This window comes from Thermobia domestica, chromosome 5 (genome assembly GCF_964235325.1).
Source record: "Thermobia domestica chromosome 5, izTheDome1.hap1.1, whole genome shotgun sequence".
Lineage (NCBI taxonomy): Eukaryota > Metazoa > Arthropoda > Insecta > Zygentoma > Lepismatidae > Thermobia > Thermobia domestica.
Window position 1 is genome coordinate 197103836 of NC_137458.1, and position 26187 is coordinate 197130022.

Consider the following 26187-nt stretch of genomic DNA (forward strand, 5'->3'; position numbering starts at 1 on the left):
GGTATGTTTATCATAGCCGCCATCTTGAAGTCGGCCATCCTCAGATTGGGCTAGAATTTTACAGTAAATACAGTGGTAATGTCTATGTTTCCATAAGTTTATATTTGTAAGACATAATGAAATGCACATTGATATAAATTCGTTGGTTGAAAGATTTCTTAACAGCTGTAACTTTTTGAAAAGATTTCAAGTTAGGAAAACCTAATGTACGCTAGTGAGAACATTGTATGTAGCTACTTAGAAAAATATAATCAGCTTGAAATCATTATTGACTGCAGACAAAATGAAATGGTGATGAGACGATCCCAAACCTTAAGGAACTGATGTAAGATGGATGACATATTTTCCATTAGATTATTCGAGTTAGAAGGCAAATCTTCAAGTAGCCACCTATTCAATATGCACCATTATACATTCGCTTTTCCTCTCTTGATTTAAAAAACATCCATGGGATTTTTCGCGGTAGAGGGCAAAGTTTGTCCTCTGGTTTTGTATTTTTAACATAACTATAATAAGAGAAAGGCTATTTAAAGAAGTCGCAATGAGGCTGATTTATTTGATACCATCTCGGTATTCACGGCAGTATGGCATGACATTGGGGCTAATCAGTAAGAATCCCAAGAACGTTTACTTAATGGAATGTTAAAAATAAAGACGGTGCACCCAGAATGATATAATTTTTACACAAACTCAAAGAAAACAATATATTTACGCCCAGGGTATGTGTAAGAAAATTTGAGGGACTGTTAGGGGTGTTGGGGTATGCAAAATATTCACTGCAGCATTAAATTCAGAAAATATTCGATTATGCCCGGAAACTTAATATAAACTATTCATTTACTTGTTAGGGAGAAGCCATACCCTCCCTTGTGGAGTCCACGGATGTATTATCTGTCACGAAAGTAAATGTACACCTATTTTTCGAGCCTGGCATTCCTGCGCTCCATCCGTGGAGAGTATGAGAATTAAATCAATCAAATGTTTACTGAGGGGCAAAAATAAAAGTTTAACCTGAATAAGACATTGTAGAGGGGCACAAGCTGTGAATGCGAATAGTGCATAGTGTAAATAAAGGACGACACCGAAAGAGAAAGTCAGAAACAGCTGTTAAACTTAGAAAAAAGAGTAAAAATTGTCGAAGTGGGAACATAAAACACAAAGACAACAAATACGCCGACAACTAAACATTCATCACACCATGATCTTGGTGTAGTGGTTAAGGTGCTGGTTTACCAATACAAAGGACGCCAGTTCGAATCCCCGTCAAGGATGTTTTTTAAAAATATTTGTTAATAATACATACAGCTCATGAGAGATGGAAAAAGAGGTCGTATTTAATATTTAGTAGCAATTATTATTGGTAATGTTTAGTACTGATAATACTTTTTGTCTTTGCGTATTGCTTTTATTCTTTTCTTCATTTCAAAAGAGAAGAATATCCGAACAAATGCCACTAAAATTCCTCATATTTTGAATGTGAACGCCATTTGCAATTAGAAAAGAATAAAAATTAAACGTTCCGATGTAGCTGCAAAAAGTAAAAAGAAAAACATGAAAGTGGAGTGTACGAATCCATACTCATGGTTATTAAAAATACAATCTCTACATGCCTTACACCTCCCGACCACGTTTCTACATTAGCAAGTCAGAGGCTTGTGTTTAGGTTAGGCTGGCCAATACGTTTTGCAAAGGGGACCGGTTTAGCTCTGACGCACCACAGGTGCCAGAAGGGAGCAAAACACTTTCTCTCTCCCTCTGTGTGTGTCGTCTCCTCTAGCCTAACCGGCATAACCGTGGGACGTAAAACTCAAAATTTCATTTCATTTTCATTTTTTCCCTCTGTGTGTCTATTTATCTATCTATCTGTATATATACAACCTATTTGTGAATGCCATAACCACCCTAATTTTCAGCGGATTGAGACAAAACTTGGCACAAACATTAATTGTTGAAATATCTTGATGAGTTCGTTAACTAGAATAATCAAATGAAAATGTTCAAAATGGCGGCCCTTCAAACACTTAAAAACTTACAAGGGAACCAAATTTCGCCCATAAATAGGTATTCAGAAAGTTTGAATAACTTTTCCTCTTTTACTGAAATATTTGTGTGAAGGGACTTATTGAAATATTGGTCCCGATTAGCGCCTAAAGAAGGTTCACGCCCTTTCGCTACAGTCAGGCTTTTTTTTTTGCAGGAGGGGGTTATTTTCGTATCAGAACAAGATGATTGTTAGTGATGATAAGAAGTTACACATTGAAAGTGTAGTAACTTGTGAAACGTGTTATTTGAAAGAATAATATAATAAATGTGCTTTCCTCTAACACAGAGAACTGTAAATCATGTATTTCGAGTTCGGGAGCGTGAATGGCGAGGAGTGTTATTTGATTTGCTTTGTAGTAACACATTGCAATGCAAATAAAGGTAGGCAACATTAGTGGTAAGTAAAATAATAATAATAATAATAATAATAATAATAATAATAATAATAATAATAATAATAATAATAATAATAATAATAATAATAATAATAATAATAATAGGTGTTGTTTGTGGGAAGGTAATATCTTCCTCAATTCTACTTTAATCGTAATGATTGTAACGCCATATCTCCCTTACAAACAAAATATTAGCAATTTATATCGAGAGAACGGGAAATTGTAGAGTGATGGGAGCAACGTTGGACAGTATGCACTCATAGTACTCAGAAAAATAAGCGATTTCAAAGCACAATGAACGAAGAGCCCTTGTCATGGGTAGTCATGGGGCCACGGCAGAGCCCTCTTTAGGCAAAATGTCGATAACTTATATCAAGAGAACAGGAGATGATAGTGAGATGGGACCAACGTTGGACACCGTGGACCCATAAGGCGCATCGAAAAAAATTAGGGGGGAGGGGCGGCGCCAGCCAGCCTTACTTATTTCCACATAATAAGATAAAATTATATTTTCGAAATACATAAACGAGTTAGCTAGTAATATTTCATATTATTATTATTATTATTGACAGTGTCTTTTCATTACGTGTGCATGTTTGACATGAAGCCAAAGAGAAGATCCATCATTCGTAGAAAGAATAAGAATAGTCAGTTACTTTCTCTGAATGGAAAATACATCAAGCCGAGATTGATTCGAACTCGCATGGACGGCGCGAGAAGCTAGTGCTTTGTCCACTTTTCTTTTAACTGACTCACCGAACGTGTTTCAGTAACTTACTTATTGCTAATTTTACTTGCTTCACTAGTTTAACTTGCTTTTTCTAATAACTTATAACGACAGGGACACGAACACAGAAACATCGAGAACAGATAAAAATCATAGGTGCTCTCCCGCCGGGAATCGAACCTGGGACACCATACACCAAAGGGGCACGTGCTAGCCACTAGACCAGCGGGGAGGGCACCGCTCACTCTCTGTGTCGTTAGGGATTACGACCACTGTATTGCCAGCTATCACTTCTGTGGGTTGTATACTATGATCACATGTTTCTTCTTTGCTGGAAGAGTTAAACCTACATTCTATGTAATACATGAGATATTTAGACCTACATGCTCTTCAGATAATGTAATAAAAGGGTTGTTGCTGGGAATAAGAAAAAGAACATTCCTTGGACAAAACGAAAACTATTGGCATCAGAGGTTTATTACGAGGCATGCGCAGTAGTATATTTCAGAATAGTTACTGTTTAGTTCACTAAACGAAGAAAGAGGTATAAAAAATCAAATATGTCGCGTCTGCGAGATCGACCAGAGTTGACAGAGGCGGAAGCAGATGTGTAGTAATACAACAACTTGGTTAAATTGATAATTGGTTCTTTATTCTGTAGTAGATCGTATCACAACTTTACGCGAGAGCAGAGGAAGATTTATTAACGCTATCATATAGTAAGCTTTAGTAGACACAAATGGATGTAACTGTGAGTACTAATACTTGGATTTGACGAAAAACGTTTATATATTCAGTGGTTTGCAGGGTTGTATAAGACACAAAAGATAAGACACAATACAATTCTTAATACCTGAGCTTCCAGTAGCTAGATACATGCAATTTCTGGTTAGATACTGAAACTGCTGTCGGATTTTAATATATGACGTATTGCAGGATACAAAATGCTTTGCATTACTTGTTTGTTTGTAGACAGCTACTAGCTTAGTGTTCTGAAAGGTTGTGTATAAACTAGGGATAGCCAATTCCGGAATTATTACTTTTCGGACTCCCAAAAATAAAACCGGACAAATTCCGGAATTCGGAAAATTCCAATTTTGGAATAATTTCGGAATTCGGAAAAATACGGAATTTAGAAATCTCTGATTTCGTTAACATTCCGGAATTCGGAAAAATCCGGATTTTTCGAAATCCTGAGTTTTTCTCAATTCCGGATTTTTTGTAAATTCCGGATTCTTTCCAAGTTCCGAATTTCTTCTGAATTTTGGAGTTTAACTGAATTCCATAAGTTTCCGAAATCCGGAAAATAAAAGTTCCGCTTCCGAAAAATGAATTTATTTTGGTTAATATGAATCGTGGCGGAAATAAGTCTTTAACCAGGTAATGGCGACTGCTTTGAAAGAAATGGGGAGTATGAGAATTGAATCTGTCATATTTGTAGTTTCGTGTGGAGAAAAAACAAACTTGTGAACCAGCGGTATAAGAACAACTCAAGTTATTAATGTAAACTTTGCCGACTTCATAGAAGAAATGCGAAAGACATTTTGAATCGAATAAATATAACATACAAGTTTGCAAGCGGAGACAAAGAAACCTAACGTAACCAGACTAAAAACGAATCGTTTACCGCGTAGCGATTGCGGTTCAGTGGTCAAGGTGCTTGTGCAAATGCACGTTGTATTTTTTTAATTTTTTAATTTTTATTTTATTTTTTTTTTACTTTAGGATTTTTGATGGCGATTGATCGGCGATAACATACGTTTTATTATATTCAGATATTTGAATACTCGGATGTTTCAATACTTGAACTATCAAATCTTCAGGAATAATAATAAACTAATAATTATTATTATTATCTCGTAGAAGATTAAAAGCTAGGAGCTAATTATCGCTCAGGTCATACCATTACAAGCAGAGACGTGACATTTGGAAAGAATATTTCGGTTTGCTTTAATATTGCTCACGAGAAGAGGAGTTTCTCATCTCGTTTCTAAAACAAATAAAATAACATGATAATTAACATTTTACATTCGAGACGGGTTAAGCCTAACTCAAAATTTTCGTCCCAATTTGGATATGAGAATCGAGCCGAGACGAAAAGTATCGTAAACATTTACCGTCTTGTCTCGATTCTCGAAATAGTGTATGTCCATTCTTTAAGTAACAATTGCTCTGTAGACTGAATCTCATAGGCTATTTCGTTACATTATATTTCAGAGCTAATTGAATTATGCTCTGTGTAGGTATTTTTGTAGCAAAGCTTTTATATTTACCTCTCCATATCGTAAAACTTAGTTTATTATATGCCTTCCTGTTCCCTGATATTCAGTTATATTTATTAGTTATTTTTCTTAAAACATACAGTAGAATACTTTCTACATGAAACTTCAATGGAACGTTCTAGTTTAAAATGTTGGTAGTTGCAGAGGTGTGTCTTGGAGCTACGGAACCCTTTCCCCGAAATCTCTACTTTTAAGTAAGTTTTGCCAAATTTCAGAGCAAGTTTAAAACTTTTATTATTATTATTATTATTATTACTATATCAACACCGTGTATAATCATTTAAAGATATACGATTTGTATCTGAATAGTAAAAGCTAATTGACTGTCGATCTCGGTCGTCGAGAAGTCTTCAGGAGGGAAGGACATCGGTCACGTTCTGGGTTTAAGTTCCGAAGGGGCAAGTATTCGGGCTCGAGCCAAACATTGTTAAAAGTTATAGGCTCCAGTCAAACATGTTCAAAACAGCTGGGACCGGGTTTAGGCTTCTCAACGGCTCGAGCGGCTCGGCTTACAGCTCATTCACTATCGAACCGAACCGAGAAGTGAGCCGAGCCAACAGCTCACCCAAGCGAGCCGATTTGAGCAATCGGCTTAGTTGAGCTGAGTCGAAACGTGTCGATGGACTAGTTTCAACTTAGCTGGCTCGAACCAGTTCACATGAGCCGAGTAGGTGACCCATCCCAACTGAGAAAGCTCGAGCCATCGGCTCAATTGAGCTGAGTCGATGGCTCGTTCCAACTGAGCCGGCTCGGGTCATCGGCTCATCCCAACCGAGCGGACTCGAGCTGTTCGCTCAGTTGATACGAACCGAGCCGGTTGATATCACTACCCGAGTTGGTCTTCTGCTTGGGCTCAAGAATTCGACCATGCAGCTCTCAGCCTTGATTTTAAGAACTACAGTATATACTTATATTGGTGATTACGACATTTGAGGCTGTCTCGTAATAATAAAAAAACTCTTGTCTTCTCGTTATCTAGACGAGACGAGATACACTAAAATTACCCCACGAGAAGCACTAAAATTACGAGACGAGACGCCCCCCTGTCGTGAGCAACACTAAAAGTATTCCACATTACTGCTTACATTTCTCATGGTTTTCGCTTTCCAGTCTAATCAGGCCATTATTTCAAAACGAGTTAAAACGAGCTGAACGAGCGAGCGAGCCATTATCAAACTCAACTCAACTCGAAACTCGACCTCGAAAAGAGCGACTTGGCTCGGAACTCAATTCAAGAAAATTACCTTTGACTCGACTCGAATTGAACTCGAGTCGAGTCGAATTTTGGCTTGACTCGTGCTCATCCCTATTTGTATTTGTATTTTATGTTTCCACTTCAACAATATCTACACTTTTTTCTTTGTTTACCTGCTGTTTCTAGATTTCTCTTTCGGTGTCGTCCTTTATTTACACCATGCACTATTCTTATTCCCAGCTTGTGACCCGCTTCAATGTGTTATTCAGTTTAGGCTTTTCTCCTTACCTTGACTATACATGTGATTAATTTAATTCTCACTTTCCGCACAGGAACGATGAAAATTTATTATTATTATTATTAATATTATTATTATTATTATTATTATTATTATTATTATTATTATTATTATACTATTGAACTTGCACGGTGAAATTACTGTATAATACGATATCATTTCTGTAATTTTACTCCATTGTATGTTTTTTAGTTTATTAATGGGCACTAAATTGTCTCCAGATCAACGAATAAATTAACTACGGCATGCACTTTGGTGGAAATATTACATGAACATGTTTGGAACATGTCTCGTCTCGATTCTAATCTCCAAAGAGAGACGAAAATTTTGAGTTAGCCTTGACCTGTCTTGAATGTAAAATGTTAATTATCATGTTATTTTGTTTGTTTTAGAAACGAGATGAGAAATTCCTCTTCTCGTGAGCAACGTTAAACCATACCGAAATATTCTTTCCAAATGTCACGTTTCTGCTTGCAATGGTATGATCTGAGCGGTAATTAGCTTCTAGCTTTTAATCTTCTACGAGATAATAATAATAATTATTAGTTTATTATTATTCCTGAAGATTTGATAGTTCAAGTATTGAAACATCCGAGTATTCAAATATCTGAATATAATAAAACGTATGTTATCGCCGATCAATCGCCATCAAAAATCCTAAAGTAATAATAATAATAATAATAATAATAATAATAATAATAATAATAATAATAATAATTCGCACAAGCACCTTGACCACTGAACCGCGATCGCTACGCGGTAAACGATTCGTTTTTAGTCTGGTTACGTTAGGTTTCTTTGTCTCCGCTTGCAAACTTGTATGTTATATTTCTTCGATTCAAAATGTCTTTCGTATTTCTTTTATGATGTCGGCAAAGTTTACATAAATAACTTGAGTTGTTCTTATACCGCTGGTTCACAAGTTTGTTTTTTCTCCACACGAAACTACAAATATGACAGATTCAATTCTCATACTCCCCATTTCTTTCAAAGCAGTCGCCATTACCTGGTCAAAGACTTCTTTCCGCCACGATTCATATTAACCAAAATAAATTCATTTTTCGGAAGCGGAACTTTCATTTTCCGGATTTCGGAAACTTATGGAATTCAGTTAAACTCCCTAATTCAGAAGAATTCCGGAACTCCGGAAGAATCCGGAATTTAGAAAATTCCGGAATTGAGAAAAACTCCGGATTTCGAAAAATCCGGATTGTTCCGAATTCCGGAATGTTAAGGAAATCAGAAACTTCTAAATTCCGGATTTTTTTCGAATTTCGGAATTATTCCAAAATCGGAATTTTCTGAATTCCGGAATTTGTCCGGTTTTACTTTCGGGAGTCCGAATAGTAATAATTCCGGAATTGGCTATCCCTAGTTTATACACAACTTTTCAGAACCTAAGCTAGTAGCTATCTACAAACAAACAAGTAATGCAAAGCATTTTGTATCCTGCAATACGTCATGTATTAAAATCCGACAGCAGTTTCAGTATCTAACCAGAAATTGCATGTATCTAACTACTGGAAGCTGAGGTATGAAGAATTGTATTGTGTCTTATCTTTTTGTGTCTTATACAACCCTGCAAACCACTGAATATATAAACGTTTTTCGTTAAATCCAAGTTGTAGTACTCACAGTTACATCCATTTGTGTCTATATGATCGTGTTACTAAAGCTTACTATATGATAGCGTTAGTAAATCTTCCTCTGCTCTCCCATAAAGTTGTGATACGATCTACTACAGAATAAAGAACCAATTATCAATTTAACCAAGTTGTTGAATTACTACACATCTGCTTCCGCCTCTGTCAACTCTGGTCGATCTCGTTGACGCGACATATTTGCTTTTTTATAACTCTTTCTTCGTTTACTGAACTAAACAGTAACTATTCTGAAATATACTACTGCGCATGCTTCGTAGATAAATATTTCTGATGCCAATAGTTTCCGTTTTGTCCAAGGAATGTTCTTTTTCTTATTCCCAGCAACAACCCTTTTATTACATTATCTGAAGAGCATGTAGGTCTAAATACCTCATGTATTACATAGAATGTAGGTTTAACTCTTCCAGCAAAGAACAAACATGTGATCATAGTATACAACCCACAGAAGTGATAGCTGGCAATACAGTGGTCGTAATCCCCAAACGACACAGGGGGGTGAGAGGTGCCCTCCCCGCTGGTCTAGTGGCTAGCACGTGCGCCTTTGGTGTATGGTGTCCCGGGTTCGATTCCCGGCGAGAGAGCATCCATGATTTTTAACTGTCCTCGATGTTTCTGTGTTTGTGTCCCTGTCGTTATAAGTTATTAGAAAAAGCAAGTTAAACGAGTGAAGCAAGCAAATTAGATAAGTAAATTACTGAAACACGTTCGGTGAGTCAGTTAAAAAACAAAGCGGACAATGAACTGGCTTCTCGCGCCGTCCATGCGAGTTCGAATCAATCTCGGCTTGATGTTTTATCCATTTGAGAGAAAGTATTATTTCTTTTTGCTACATTTAGTCACTTTTTTCGTATTTTTCGCCGTCGTTCACAGTTAAAGTAACTGGCTATTCTTATTCTTTCTACGAATGATGGATCTTCTCTTTGGTTTCATGTCAAACATGCTCACGTAATGAAAAGACGCTGTCGATAATAATAATAATAATAATAATAATAATAATAATAATAATAAATAATAATATGAAATATTAGTAGCTAACTCGTTTGTGTATTTCGAAAATATAATTTTATCTTATTATGTGGAAATAAGTAAGGCTGGCTGGCGCCGCACCCCCCCTAATTTTTTCGATGCGCCTTATGGGTCCACGGTGTCCAACATTGGTCCCATCCCACTATCACCTCCTGTTCTATCGATATAAGTTATCGACATTTTGTCTAAAGAGGGCTCTGCCGTGGCTCCATGACTACCCATGACAAGGACTGTTCGTTCATTTTGCACTGAAATCGCTTAGTTTTCTGAGTACTATGAGTGCATACTGTCCAACGTTGCTTCCATCACTCTACAATTTCCCGTTCTCTCGATATAAATTGCTAATATTTTGTTTGTAAGGGAGATATGGCGTTACAATCATTACGTTTGAAGAAGAATTGAGGAAGATATTGCCTTGCCAAAACAACACCTATTATTATTATTATTATTATTATTATTATTATTATTATTATTATTATTATTATTATTATTATTATTGTTATTATTGTTGTTGTTGTTGTTTTACTTACCTTAATGTTGCCTACCTTTATTTGCATTGCAATGTGTTACTAAAAAGCATATCAAGTAACACTCCTCGCCATTCACGCTCCCGAACTCGAAATACATGATTTACAGTTCTCTGTGTTAGAGGAAAGCACATTTATTATATTATGCTTTCAAATAACACGTTTCACAAGTTACTTCACTTTTAATGTGTAACTTCTTATCATCACTAACAATCATCTTGTTCTGATACGAAAATAACCCCCTCCTGCAAAAAAAGCCTGACCGTAGCGAAAGGGCGTGAACCTTCTTTAGGCGATTAATCGGGTCCAATATTTCAATAAGTCCCTGCACACAGATATTTCAGTAAAAGAGGAAAAGTTATTCAAACTTTCTGAATACCTATTTATGGGCGAAATTTGGTTCCCCTGGAAGTTTTTAAGAGTTTGAAGGGCCGCCATTTTGAACATTTTCATCTGATTATTCTGGTTAACGAACTCATCAAGATATTTTAACAATTAATGTTTGTGCCAAGTTTTGTCTCAATCTGCTGAAAATTATGGTGGTTATAGCAATCACAAATAGCGTTATATATATATATACAGATAGATAGATAAATAGACACACAGAGGGAGAGAGAAAAAGTGTTTTGCTCCCTTCTCGCACCTGTGGTGCGTCAGAGCTAAACCGGGCCCCTTTGCAAAACGTATTGACCAGCCTAACCTAAACACAAGCCTCTGACTTGCTAACGTAGAAACGTGGTCGGGAGGTGTAAGGCATGTAGAAATTATATTTTTAATAACTATGAGTATGGTCCACTTCCATGTTTTTCTTTTTACTTTTTGCAGCTACATCGGAACGTTCAATTTTTATCCTTCGCTAATTGAAAATGGCGTTTACATTCAAAAAAATGAAATCTTTGAGTTTTACGTCCCACGGTTATGCCGGTTAGGCTAAAGGAGACGGTGATGATGAGAGATGAGTGAAATGGTGGAATGAAGAAAGTGGGAGGAAACGGGAGAACCCCGAGAAAACCCACGAGCACGGTGTTTGTCCACCACAAAGTTCACTTGGTGGGGGCTGGGATCGAACCCGGGACCCCAAGCACCAGAGGTGAACGCTCTACCACTGAGCCACCGCGCCCCCTACATTCAAAATATGATGAATTTTGTTGGCATTTGTTCGGATATTCTTCTCTTTTGAAATGAAAAAAGAAAAGCAATACGCAAAGACGAAAAGTATTATCAGTACTAAACATTACCAATAATAATTGCTACGAAAAACTCTTTTACCATCTGACATGAGCTGTATGTATTATTAACAAAATTTTTAAAAAGGTCCTTGCCGAGGATTCGAACTGGCGACCTTTGCATTTGTAAACCAGCACCTTAACCACTACACCAAGACCACGGCATGGTGAACGTTTGGTTGTCGGCGTATTTGTCGTATTTGTGTTTCATGTTCCCACTTCGACAATTTTTACTCTTTTTTCTAAGTTTAACAGCTGTTTCTGGCTTTCTCTTTCGGTGTCGTCCTTTATTTACACTATGCACTATTCGTATTCACAGCTTGTGCCCCTCTGCAATGTTTTATTCAGATTAAACTTTTATTTTTGCCCCTCAGTAAACATTTGATTGATTTAATTCTCATACTCTCCACGGATGGAGCGCAGGAATGCCAGGCTCGAAAAATAGGTGTACATTTACTTTCCTGACAGATAATACCTATAAGTATACCTGGAGCGTCTTGTACACAACAATGGAGCTATTGTCTGTTAATTACTTTATTACTCGGTATACTTTCCTGTCAGGTCTGGTCGGACAGGCCCTTAGAGGTCCCTGGGATTTATTACCAAGGCGATAGAAGAATTTGAGGTGGACCCTGGAAGGGTGGCTGTCCTTTTTTGCTGTTTTAAACATGATCCTATACGTTTCTTTAATCGAAATTTTAAACATTATGATCAAATTAAAATTAAAATATGTCTCAGAACATTAGAACTCCACTATAAGGCTTGAAACGCGATCCCGAGCTCCCACAAAATTTTTCCCATTAATTTAATTGATGATCCTACTAAAAAAGCTTGTAATATATTACTCGATCTTAAAAATTCCATAGGAAACTCAGCTTATGTAATAGTTTGCATCTTTTAACCACTCGTAATGATTACTCGAACACTGTGTCTTTTCCCGTGTCTTTTCTATAGGAAACTCTGAACAATCTACAATTGTGATCAAATTAAAAAGTATGATTAAATTGAAAATATTTAATACGATTACACCATTGAAGGACCCCCTGAAACATTACCCTTCAAGCTCCCGCATTATCTATGCATTTCCTATGCTTATCAATGATATTTAATGGTATGCTTCTTATTGCAGCTCTGAATAATGTGCAATTGTGAACTTTAAAAAATCCAATGAAACTCGAATGGAAATATGGTAAATTTGTTCTGAAAATATTTTAAAAAAACGTGTGAACTTGAATAAGACGTAGGAAAGGGAAGAAAAGGAATGAATATTTATTTATTTATTTTTCATTTTAAACTTCTCATAATTACTCGCTGTATACTTTATTTCGTATGATTCATTTAGAATCTGGTTCTTAAAGTTGCAAGACGTGAAAAAATCTTCCTATTGCAGAAAGGTAGATATAGTATCCGTCGTCCACCCCGGCTTTCTCTCAACTGAGACGCTGGCTTACCAAGTCTTTCCGTGCAGAAACCAACAATGATATATGATTGATAGTGCATGCACAGTTTAGACATCCCACCATCACCTGATACTAAGGTAGACATTTGTCAATCACTTCCCTATCTCTTCCCCTTCAATGCTTACCGTTTCCTCTTGTGTACAGGTAAATCCCACCTTCTCTCCTCTATTCCTGTTGAGTGAGCACACATTTCTTGTTGCGAATGGATGAATGCATTCTTCTGTCTCTCTCTCTTTCCCATTGATGATTGAACAGCTATATTGGTCTCCCTTTCTTTCTCTTTTTCCACTGTTTGACGATATTTCTGTCTGCCGACAAGCCTTTCTGTGAGTTGAAGTTCCCCCTCTCTTGTTTCTTCCCGCTGACTGACTAGCTTTGTCTCTAGACACAACTGAATGCATGCGGAAGGTAGAATTTATTGGTCCCCTTTGTCTCTTCCCAATGCGAATAATCTGGCAGATGTTTGGTTCTTTCCACCTTCCTTTCGGACGACCAATTGGTGATTAGAAAACAGTATGTTGGAGACCTTTCTTTCATGTTGAGTGGAACTACATGGCTCCTGGGTTATTGCCCCTTTGTATATTTAGATCATGATTTTCATTTTTCGGCAAGGATACAACATTTATTTAGATATACATTGAAACGAAGGTAATAAATTAAAACTGGTATAAAAGTGACATCAGTTTTCATATTCCTTTACTGAAAAGGATGGATCAATAACTTTAAATTAGTATGAAACCGGTGTTGTATACTGGATTAAAGAAAATTTATACTAACAGCACGCCTTAAGAATGTTACTTTTTGACGGAATAAACGGTAAATGGGTTTCGCTAGTCTTTGTAGATTTCAGTTTGAATGTTTCGGGGGGGGGGGGGCGACATGTTATTAAAACCGTCAACATGTCTCGGGTTCATAGCCTTGTTCGACGCGATTCGAGACACACTTGATGCTATCAAATAAATTTGTCGCGAATACAAAATTCAGGCACAGTATGAATTTTGTCTGATAACAGTTATTATTTGAAGAAATTTACATTTAGTGACCACTTAGGTCCATAGGTATCCTAGCGAACTCTGTGAAAATATCTAAGCGGCTTTACAAAGGATGAAAAAGGATGAAAATAAAAGATGAAAATCTATGTATGTTATATCTCACCTCCCCTCATGTTAATAAATAAATATACTATATAAATTCAGTGCGCCTACAATTTCTAAAACTAAGTTTACTGTTACGGTGTGGATATCGTGGAGTCTAAAAAACTTGTTTTTTAACGTGTTTCTCTTCTGATTTTTGTCTGTTCTTCAAGAAGAGTTATCAAATTCAAGTAAGTTTTTTTTACATTATTATTATTATTATTATTATTATTATTATTATTATTATTATTGTTTTAATATATTTGTAATGAGAGCGAACCCCTAGGAAATCCACACATATTCTGATTCTTAAGAAAATAATTGCGAGGGGAGCTAGAATCGAATTATGAACCACCAAGTATGCACTCTGCCACTGAGTCATTGTGTTTCCAGCCAGCGTGCTCCCATGAACGAGAGAGATTTGCTTTTTGAAAAGGTTGATTGATGGTGCTAGTGGTCATGTGTTACGCCTGAGTTTTTGTGAATATTTATTTGTTCATGAATTGTTTCATCCCTAACCAATTTATTGTTTGAAGAGTACATCTGTTTGTCTCGTTTCGTCTCGTCGCATAGGTAATCCAAACTATATTGTTTGAACACTACGTGTTTGTCTCGTCTCGTGGGCAACTTAACCAAGAAAGATCGAAGGACGAAACTATTATTATTATTACAGGTGTACACATTTTTATGTATATATTTCTAAACATTTGAAACACTGCGGTGGGGAGGAAGAATAGTAATCTTTTCTATTATAACTAGGAATATGTGAGGATACCAAAACTACATATGATACTTTTTGAACAATATCAGACTAGTTACTGAAATATTAGACTAGTTACGAAAATAAGTCAGGCAGTCTTTTTAGAAAATGGTTGGTGACATACTTCACAGCAGCCACAGATAGAAGAATCATTTACTCACGCTCATGGTTCATACTTTACTGCAGAACCAAGTGTAGAATTTGCTCGAATCTTTATAACTGAATGCTTTTACATAATCCTGAAAGCGAGATTTAACAGAATTGTGTACTAACCAATATTTTTCATTGTTTGTAGATATTATGTAAATGCATTGTTTGAACTATTTGATGAGAATCTGTAACCTTATTCGAAACTGTTTCCGGAAAAAATGAAAACTTTACACACGGAAAATGAACAAGAATGAATGAATGGGAGGAAATAAAAGAGAGGTTTCAGCCAGTTGCGCGCAGTTTTATCGAGATAGATTTGATTATCGAAAAAAAGCGTTTTTGTTTGCAATTTCAACATAGATATGCAGGAATTTCTGTAGATTTGTGGCACTCTTCTACAGTTAGATTTGAAAAAAGGAAAAAACGCACATTTATTTTTTGATCATGAAAGCTGAGGTATGATCCCTTTGAATTTGCGGAGGAGCAGTATTGCAATGGTAAAAATTGCGATGCGTAATGAACGGGTAGTAGTTCCAAGAAGCAAGAAATATTGGTTCCTATTTTGGTGAGAAAATTTAAAGTTAGATATTGTTTTATGCTTGTTTGTCTTTGGACAAGCACCGGCGAGAACACCCTTTGAAAATGTACTAAATACGCACTTGCGTATTTTAAACATATGAAATGTTAGGCTTGGTTTTAGGATATGGAAGAAAACTAAAGAAGCTACCGCACAAATACATGCCTCTCTGAGAGAGGGGCTTTGCCCGTGTTTTTAACAGTAAATTCCCCTAGACTTTTCCATCACTGAGCGTTCTTTACATTTTAGAGTTGGTTTGCCCAGAGCGAATGCTCCCTTTCGCGCTGAGAGAGAGAAGACTTTGCCCGTGTTTTAACAGTAATTTCACTAGACTTTTTGCTTCAGTGGGCGCTATTCACTCCATCTTTTTTGGTAATCGGATTGCAAACGAAACGTTTATTCCAATAGTGCGAGAGGGAGCTATCCCCGCGAGACATGCTAGTAGGGCCCCCCAACTAAATAGTTTTGCTTTACTGAAAGACCGGGCTTTATGCCCCTTATTTACACCAATAGTTTAACTTAATGTTAAGTTTATTCATACTTGTATTGATCCCAATAGTTTAACTTTATATTAAGATAATCAGAGCATACATGCATATTTATGGGAGTATTCAAAATATCTGAATCTTGTGAGTGAGAGAAACCCTAATGCATAGAAGACATATTTTTCTTCTGTTAGTAATAACTACTGCTTCACATTAAGATTAAAATAGCAAATATGTGCTAGGGCTTTATCACACAATGGAAACAAGTACTACATATATACTATTTATTGAAATAGACAGTACTACACTCACCTTAAAATATATAGAATTATACGAAACAATCGTGTATATACGTGTGCACTCAAGATCATCCACTGCTTAACTATCCTTTAATTTAGAATTCTGCCGCTAGGTGTCACTGGTAATAGTAGTACTGGTGTTAGTATATATGATAGTTTTTATTAATGATTTACTATTTAATTACTATTCTCAGAGTAATGGAACTGTTAATCTGCTAGGAAACAAATATTTTCTGTATCTAGAGTATCTATTGGAATAGTTACTTGAAACAATATAATTTTTGTTTACTAATGAGACTATATTAATACTTTAATAAATAAATAAATAAAATGAAATATTTAGTTTAACATCCCACACTTATATTGATTATATTAAAGTTGATGGCGTTGGTTTTATGTACCTACGCTTTATAAAGCTCTTGAAGAAGTATGTGAAGAAAGTGGAAGGGAACCAGGTATATGGTGTTTGTCTAGCTGATGTGAGTCGGGATCGAACTATGGACCACTGACATATGAAATGAATGCTTTACCACTTTTTAATAAATAATTTTCTATAAACTTTGCTTTATAATATCAAAACTTTGTTTGTTGCTGGGAAACAATTCGAAGACTTTTCAGTAGGATTGAAATACGGGTTTTTTCACAACTGCGATACTTTTTGTAACTTCCTATTGGGATTCAAATTTAGCTTTTATACACTGAGGAAAGTTTTAGTTAATATTCTTTGCAACGGGCAAATCCAATTATATGAACATTTTATTGGGAATTAGGCATGGGTTTCACACAGTAGGCTTACTTTGCTTGTGCGGATTTATTGAGAATACGAACTAGAAAAATTCCCGCCGGGAATCACTTAGCTCCCGAATATCAGGGATTATTTGTGCGGATTTATCGAGAATCGGAAAATGTATGAAATCCTGTCCAGAGTTATGCATTGGTCTTGCAAACTAAATATATTTTTAAGGTTTTGTACGCTAAAAGAAACTGATATTTTAATCTCGTACGCGGTTAGAATAACAGAAGTTTGTGACTGATCTTCATTACGAAGTATTATTGATGTTAATTCCATATTGTGTATATTAAAAACACTAATCTTAATTTATACTATTTTGATGTACATATGTCGTACTAATAACGCTTTTATTTCTTTATTTGCAGAAGAAATGGAACCACAACCCCCGACATCAATTTATAATCCAGAGGCATGGTTTACCAGTCTGAACAAATTATTAGATAAAGTGAATGAAAAGATACGAAGAGGGGAAAAGAGAGGTAAAAAGAGGTGGAGGAGGACGCAGTGGTAGAGAAGAAAAAACAAGTATGTAAGATGACGAATGCTGTGAAAAAGAAGAAGAATCGCAGATACACAACAGTGATAGTTAAACGAACTGAGCTAGCAGTAGAAGTACCAATGGACCGACGAAGAGAAGATTAAGTGCAAGTGGTGGAAGAAATGCGCGCACAGGATGTTCATGCACCAGTAGAAATGTCGGACAAGACCGATAATGTTGATGAACATGCCATATTTTTAAATGATGGGGAGGATTGGGTTATAGTGAGGGCATGGGAAAAGTTCGAAAGACTGGAGAGGGCCAGAAAATTAAAAGAAACATTTTTGAAATAAAAGTTTTTAAAAATCTGTAAATGTTTTGTAAAATAAATTGTTTATTATTTAAGTGCTGGGGAAAATTTGTGTTGTTTTTTTTTGAATTTTTAAACTTTTTTAACATTTAACATATTTGGTAACTGCCAGTAAATATTGTGTAATGAAAATTCATTTTGTGCAAAACACATAAGGTTTTTTCTTTCATATAATTTAAATTATGATACGTTCTATTTTTTGAAGGATACATGGATCGATTTTGAGTTTACTGTCCTTCTCCACAACGAGGCTCTGAGACGTGCTCCTAACTGATTAACGTGGAATCTGAACCACATGACCTACCACCAGGAACGGAACCCTGTTCTCCCAATGCCAAGGCTGGTGTACTAACCACTTTGCCATAAAAGAACTTGCTAAATATTTTTGAAAATGGAATATTTTTCTTTCTTTCTTTTTTGTTTTACTGGACTTACACGATTCAACAGTAGAAAACTGGCCATTTGCAAGCGAAACTGAAACCGACAACTACGTTGCAGAAACGTATTCAACATTTTAGTATTGTTATTGGTTTTAAATTGGCTAATTGGAGGAAAAGAGGATTAGATGAAGCGGAAATAAATGAACTTTTAGATGAAGATACGCATTCTGTAGAGGAAATGGACTGGGAAGCCGAAATGAGAGAAGGTGAAAATAGTGATAGTTATTCCTTAGGTTCGGATTCTGTTGTGAGTGAAGATAGTGACTCCTCTTTGAATGAAATCGATGATCTGTGTGATAAGAATGCTGACGATCTGTGGAAAAAGATCACTGATTCGCAGAGAGCAGTTATACAGTTTGACTCAATTCCTCCATTCAACACTAATAGTCAAGTATAGAACATAACAGGGCTTGGTCCTTTAGAATGTTTCCATAAACTCTTTTCTGAAGAATTGTTGAGAATTGTTGAAACCAACAAGTATGCTGATCTATGTCTTGATTCTACGGTTGAGTATCCACGTCGTTCACAATATTGGCAATGGAAAGGAATCAATGCAGATGACATAAAAGCTTTTGTTGCACTTGAAATGGGTATGGGATTGTGTAAGAAACCCACTCTTGATTCATACTTTCGAGATAACTTTTCGTTGACAAAGACTCCAGGATTCAGAAAAGTAATGTCAAGAGAGCATTATTGTTTGTTACGATCGTTCCTTCATTTCAATGATAACACGCTGCAGCCGGGTAGAAATGACGAAGACTATGATCCCTTGTACAAAGTGAGACCAATTCTAGATATGGTGGGTGACAAGTACATAAAGATTTATGAACCAGGACGTGAACTGACCGTAGACGAGACGATGCTGAAATTCAAAGGCCGTTTATCACTCAAGCAGTACATACCGAGTAAACCGCCAGCAAAGTGGGGGAAAAAGTGGGGTCATTGTGCGATGCAAACAGGTTATCTATTAAAATTTAAGGTGTATACTGAAAAAAAAACCGGAACAAAATCAGAATGAGGGACTGGCTTCTCGCGTAGTGAAAAATCTTCCAGAAGGGTTCGAAGGTAAAGGACATGTTGTGTACACAGATAATTTCTACTCAAGTCCGCAATTGTTCAAAGATCTGCTTCGGAATGTATTGGTACACGCGGTACGGTTCGTTCAAACAGAAAAGGCCTTCCAAGTGGAATGAAAACGACAAAATTGAAGAAAGGTGACAATCCGGTCATTTGGGTTAATGCTGACAAAACATGATGGCCTGCACGTTTCAAGATACTGGACGTGTTAACCTATTGTCAACTATTGGTAACATCGGTTTAGTTAATGTTGAAGTGAAATCAAAGAAAGTGAATCGTCTAGTCAAAAAACCGTCAGTGCATGCCCTGTACAACAAGTATATGAGAGGCGTCGACAGATTTGATCAGTTGTGCAGTTCGTACTCATTCGAACGCAAGACAATGAAATGGTACCAGGTTTTGTGGCACTTTGTCGTGAAAACTGAATTGATAAATAGTTGCATAGCATGCAACATGGAAAACCCCACAGCGAAACATACATCACGGAAATTTCGTTTCGCAGTGGCTCAAGGCCTTTTCAAAGATTACAAGAAAAGCAAGGAAATGACCAGAGGCGCCATTCAGTTCCTACACCCAGTTGGCGGCTCTTAGAACGTCACTTTCTCGCACAGTATAAGAATAGAAAGTTCAAACCGGACTGCGAGGTGTGTGGTGTCCGAAAAGCTAAATGTAAAATGTTGGGGAAGGGGTCATGCAAGAGGAGACAAACGTCATACTATTGTCCGGACTGTCCAAACAAGCCAGCGCTTTGTGTTATTCCGTGCTTCTGAACATATCACACCAAAGATAAATTCCGCAAGTCTTGCACCTGTTGAACTGTAGATATTGTCGAGAGTTGAGAAAAAGTAATTTGTTTAGTTTTAAGTTCTTGGAGTTTGTATTGAACTATTTGAGTGTTTATTCAGTTCTTTGAGTTTTTATTGAGTTCTTTCATTTTTCGGCAGAACACGTGACAGTTAAAAAGAGCACACAAACTTTATTTGTGCTAATTCGGGTCTCCTTCGATTAGTAACATAACATCAATATTTTAGAGTACATGGTCGACTGCAGTCGGCTTACGCAAGAAAGGGTTAATAGTATTCCACTGTTGGTCGACTGTAGTCGACTTACGCATGAAACGGTTTAATAATTTCGCATTGACCATGAACTCAAGTCACAATATATGAAAACAAAAAAGTCGGGAAAATGATGTATGTGTTAGGTTTAATAAAAAAGTTTAGTGAAATTACCATATCTAGTTTTGGCGGAATTTGGCAATTTATAAGCTATTTTATGTCACTCCGTGTCCCCAGTGAAAGGGTTAAAAATGAATGAGATTATGGAATAAAGAAAGCTGGAGGAAACGTGAAAATTCGGAGAAAACTTACGCAGAGAGATTTTATCCACTACAAAGTCTACGTGGCGGAAGCAGGGACCCCACTCACCAGAGGTAAACGTTCTACCACTGAGCCACCACCATCCAATATATTGAAATGTGAAATCACGTTCTTCATTAGCTGAATGAATAATTATCGATCTCTTTTGGCTTTGAAGTTTGGATTCGATTCCCGTTGGTTATGCATTGAAATGAAATATTTATTTTAACATCCACCTATTATGCACCGAGGCTAAAGTAGACGATGATGATTTTATGTAGCTTCGTTTTTAATTTTAAAAAAAAGCTCTCAAAAATATATTTCAAGAAACTGGGAGGAGGCGAAATCTGGAGAATCTCCAAGAAAACCAGCAGACACAATATTGTCCAGCACAATCTTATTTGGCCAAGGATTGAACCTGGGATCCCAACCATCTAAGGTGAAGTATAGTTAAACAATCATCTAAGGTGAAGTATGGTTAAATATGTATTCGTTTGAAATATGAATATGTATATGAAACTAGTTTGAAATATGTATTCGTGGAAACGGAGGGAAGAAAAGCAGCTTATAAGTTGTACGTTAAGTCCCATTCTAACTTTTAGTTGATGAAAACATAGCTTGGTTTTTTGAACTTGCGACCACTTGCAGGAAAGGTGAAAACGATTTTATTTTCCTTAACATACTAAACTAGACTACATACTAGATATCAATTTGACATAGCATTTGCCTGGCAATATAAAGACATAATATATAAGCAAAGATACAAAACAAGCAGTAATATATATACAGTATATACAAACATAATAATATATACATAACTATAGAAAAATATATATACAGATAATGTTATATACAAAAGAAATCACAATCCAGCGTTTCTGTCCTTTTCTAATAAAATGTCCACTAATATTTCAATATGTTCTGTGTCTTTTAATAAGTTGTTATATGTTTTCACAAACAATTGTTCATTTATGTTATTATTCTTATGAGATATTTTATAAGAATTTAACACTTCGTTTCTCACATTTTTGCCGGCCATAATTTTCCAGGCTTCTGCCTCTAATATTAGTTTGTTTGTGAAGAGACAACTATGGCCAAACTGAAAGCACTCTTTGGTTCCCACTCTAGAATACTATCTTTAACACAATTTTCACTCGCAGTCACTACCATACTGGTAGTGTTTCGATTGCACACGCAAATCCATTGGCAACTTTTGCACAGAAGTTGAAAAATCTAATGGTGAAACATTTGCTGGTGGTGTGTCTGGTTTGCAATCACCCAATTCGTCGAATAAACGCTGAATTTCTTCCTCCTCCTCTTCATTAAATAAGTCGGGAGATGCTGGTCTTTCTTCTTCAAATAGGGTCCTCTTTATTGCTGGAACTTGAAACTTTTATTCCGATGTTCCTGCTGCTGTTGATATTGCTGAAAACGTTCCTGGTACTCGTGAGGATGATGGTGTTAACTGTATTAATGGTGGTGACGCTGTTCTTGATCCAACAGGTGAGGTAGGAATTAGTATTGGATCCTCTCTCAAAACTATAATTTCTCTTTCTATAATAATATCTGAAGAAGACGGCGAAAAATAGCAGGTTTCCTCCTCAATAAACAAGTCCGGAGATTCTCTTATAGGTTTAAACCTTTTCTGGGGAGATTTAACAAACCCAAACGATGAATCCCAGTCTATCTCCTTGCAGATCTCAATTTCTCATTGAACATGACTGTCAAACGACTCAATGATGATGCTATGCCAGTCTTCTCTTCATACCCCATATATAAAGAAAACTTTACCTACGGCGTCATATCACGTGGTACTTTAAAACAATTTTTCAAACACTCCCCCTTCAACAATTAAAATATTTTCACATGTACTTTCCCAATTCTCTATACAATTTTCATAGCTATATGGGTGGGGAAAACATGTACTCACATTTCATTTATGTTCTCATATATCATTCAGCTGATCAAAACATTGTTTTGAAACAACCTCATTAATCCTATTTGCATTGTGCTACGGTCATTCACATCTTACAGCGGTATTCCTTCAATAATATTATTCATATCGCGTACCAATCAATCATTTTTCATCTACGTACAAAGAAAAGATTTACATTGTCCGTGTGCACATAAATAGTTTACATGTTTTTAAAAGAAAATCTATTGTTTATGTGATCATTTACATCTTCTATTACAAGAACATTCCATCATTATTGTTATTCACGTAAACACAACATCTACCAAGCAATCACATATCATCTGCTTAAAATAAATTGATTACAACTAATATTCTATTATCAATACCCTTCATGCTACGAAACTCCTTTTATATTCGCATTCGGTATCACAGAACATTCACCCTTCAATGTGACAATCTTCTTTTGTAATCACATTCAGTACCGCATCATGTTTCAGCAGGATCATCAGTTCTTTTCTATTCGCGTTCAGTATCGCGTCATGTTCCACCACTCCTGGTGCCAAACTTCTTTTGTATTCTCCACTGACAATGTCTTGTGTTCACCTACCGCGGTACCAAACTTGTTTTTATTACTCTGCCAGCATTCTGCGAAGTCTACTCTGCGCGGCGTCGTTCTTCTTTTGTATCTGTCTTCATGTTTTAAGACTTACCTGCAAGGTCATTACCTGACAACACCATCTTTCAATCCCACCCAACCGGTTTCCAAAACGCGAGCGAAAAGTTCAGTTCGTCTCATGAGTTCACCAGCGAAAGACGTACGACAACCACGCTCTGTATATGTATATGTATACCGTATCATGCAAAACAAATTTTTAATATGTTCAAACTCAAAGAGTGTTCTCAATTTGCTAAGCAAATGGTCGAATTAAAAAGTCCCGCATGGATAAAGTTGATTCCGTCCCATCTCTTAGTACTTCGAAACGAAGTTTCTCTTGAGTATGTATAACATACGTTTTGTGAAAAATAATATGATCACAACATAACTGTTCTACAGAGTATGCTTTAGCATGGAATCAAATTAAAATAATACGATCTAATTAAAATATTATTATATAATTAAATAAATAAAAAACTCTTCAATAAATAATCTGGGTTCGAGATTAATTTTATTTTTAGCATGATCACAGCATAGCTGTTCTACGGAGTATGCTTTGGCATACGAACGAATTAAATAAAATAATTAATATGACCACAGCACAGCTGTTCTACGGAGTATGCTTTAGCATAAGAGCGAATTAAATAAAATAATTAACAATGCGTATGCTATGCATACGAACGAATAAAACAAAATAAAATAACGTCAATCTGATTTTTTTCTCAAGAGTATGTTATGCATATTTTAACAACCTTTCTAGAAACTACACCATCCCTCCTAACGGCTAACCTTTCCAGGAACCAGTTTGACCACCCAACAATCAGGCAATAAATCTTTACCCTTCTAATGACCTGTCTGGCCACACCTGGCCCACAGACATGGAAGTACACAGAATACCAGTTGAATTAGACCCCCTGCGGTTTTATTGTTGTGTACAACACGCTTCTGGTCTTCTACTGTATTGCGATATGTTGTTGTATATACTCGACAGCCGAGAGTAATTGGAGCCATCTTAATAGTACCATAGCGACTTGGCCGGGCGGCCCGCGAGCAGTTTGGTATGTATTAATTACATGTATTATTAGCAAAATTTAGTCATAGAGATCACAACACACTTGTTTGCTCTGGCGCCTAATATGCTGTTAAAACATCTCTGCAAAGTAGATTAGAGTGGAGGGTAAAGTAGACGGCACTGGCGTAGGGACCCGTCAGGCGCGGGGCCCGATTGGGAGCCATGGGTCCAATTGGCTTAACGCCGGCCCTGGCAGTGAATATTTATAACAAGCTTTTTTCCTCTAAAAAACAAAATATCCGGTTTCAATAAAGCAGTCAAGTACTTCCTACTCGATCACTCCTTCTATTGTCTAGAAGAATATCTCGCAAATCTATAATCAGTTACATCAAAAAATGTCTATAGTTAATAACGTTTAAAGTATATATGTTTCTTGCATATCTATAATATAAGGGTTTATAAACTGTTATTTTGTTTTTACATCGTTATATGTAAATTAGAAAAAGGAAAAGTTATACCTCTTTAACTTAAATTGACAGTATATTTAATCTTGTATGTAAGATTAGAATGTATAAATATGTACACATTCAATGTTCTTGTGACGTGACCAACCCAAACGTTCATATCGTGAACAATTTGTATATAAAAGGGTGAAAATAAATACAATACAATACATATGATTCGATGAGAAATTCCAAAATAGATCTTGATTACACTTCGCTAGGCTGATTACTAGGGCTCGGAAGTTGAAGATCTAAAAATTGCCTATAAAAAGACCTAAAAATATTTAAAAAGAACCTAAAAACTGGAAGAAAGGACGTAAAAATAAGACCCAATTTAATTAGAATTTTGTATTTAATGGATATAATGCTCAAGAAATACAAGTTTCTGGTAGGTTAACGGTCTGACGTTCTTGCACGAACTGAAGTACAAACTGAAATAAGAAAACTTCCCCATCCTCGTCCCACTAGTATGTAATATAATTATCGACATTTATAAATATTCATAAGTCTCGATATTTTGACATTGTAGTAGTTCCTAATGATATGCTGTTGTAACATTTACGGGTGGTCGACAGTTTGAATAATTGATACACCTTTCTCCGTATATTAATGATCTTGTAAATGACAGAGAAGAAATACGATTATATAAGCAGCTATGAATTCTTAAGCGTATGGCGGTTGTATAGAGAAAGAGAATATGATGTATAATAAGTGATTTCCGTTGTTAGAATGTTTAAGGAATGCTAATGTGACAAGCAGGTTATAAAAAGGCCTTTAGAAAATGAAATATGCAGATCACACACGTATAAGAAGGTAGTATATCCTTTGTTTCATTTATATGCATGACATTTAACACGGCAGTGAATGTTGGTCGTTGGAAGGGGAAAGAATATTCTGTAATTTTGGTTGTTGGAAGGGGGAAATAAGTTTCTGGAAGTTTCCAGGTTACTCTCAAGGTTATTAGAATTATATGAATAACGATTCGTTTACATGATCTGTACACGTAGGAAGAAAACCGTATAAAGAGCAAGTGTTAAGCTTACGAAGAAGAGAATAGTTTAGTACTATCAGAGATTGGAAGATTGGTAAGTACTAACTTTGTAGTTTTCTTGTTTTAAACTTATTCATTTTTTATATGGGAAGTAACATTTTAAACGTAATACATGTAAAACACTTGTAATTGTCGGGAGTATAAGGGAAAGGTGGTGTTTGTTTTACCGGGAATTGTTTGCAGGTTTTCCGACATTGAAAACCATATTATCCGGTTTTCTTATATAGATGAAAAGGGAAAAAGAAAAAGGAAAATTAAGAAAGAGAAAAAAAGAAAGAAACAAACAACGCT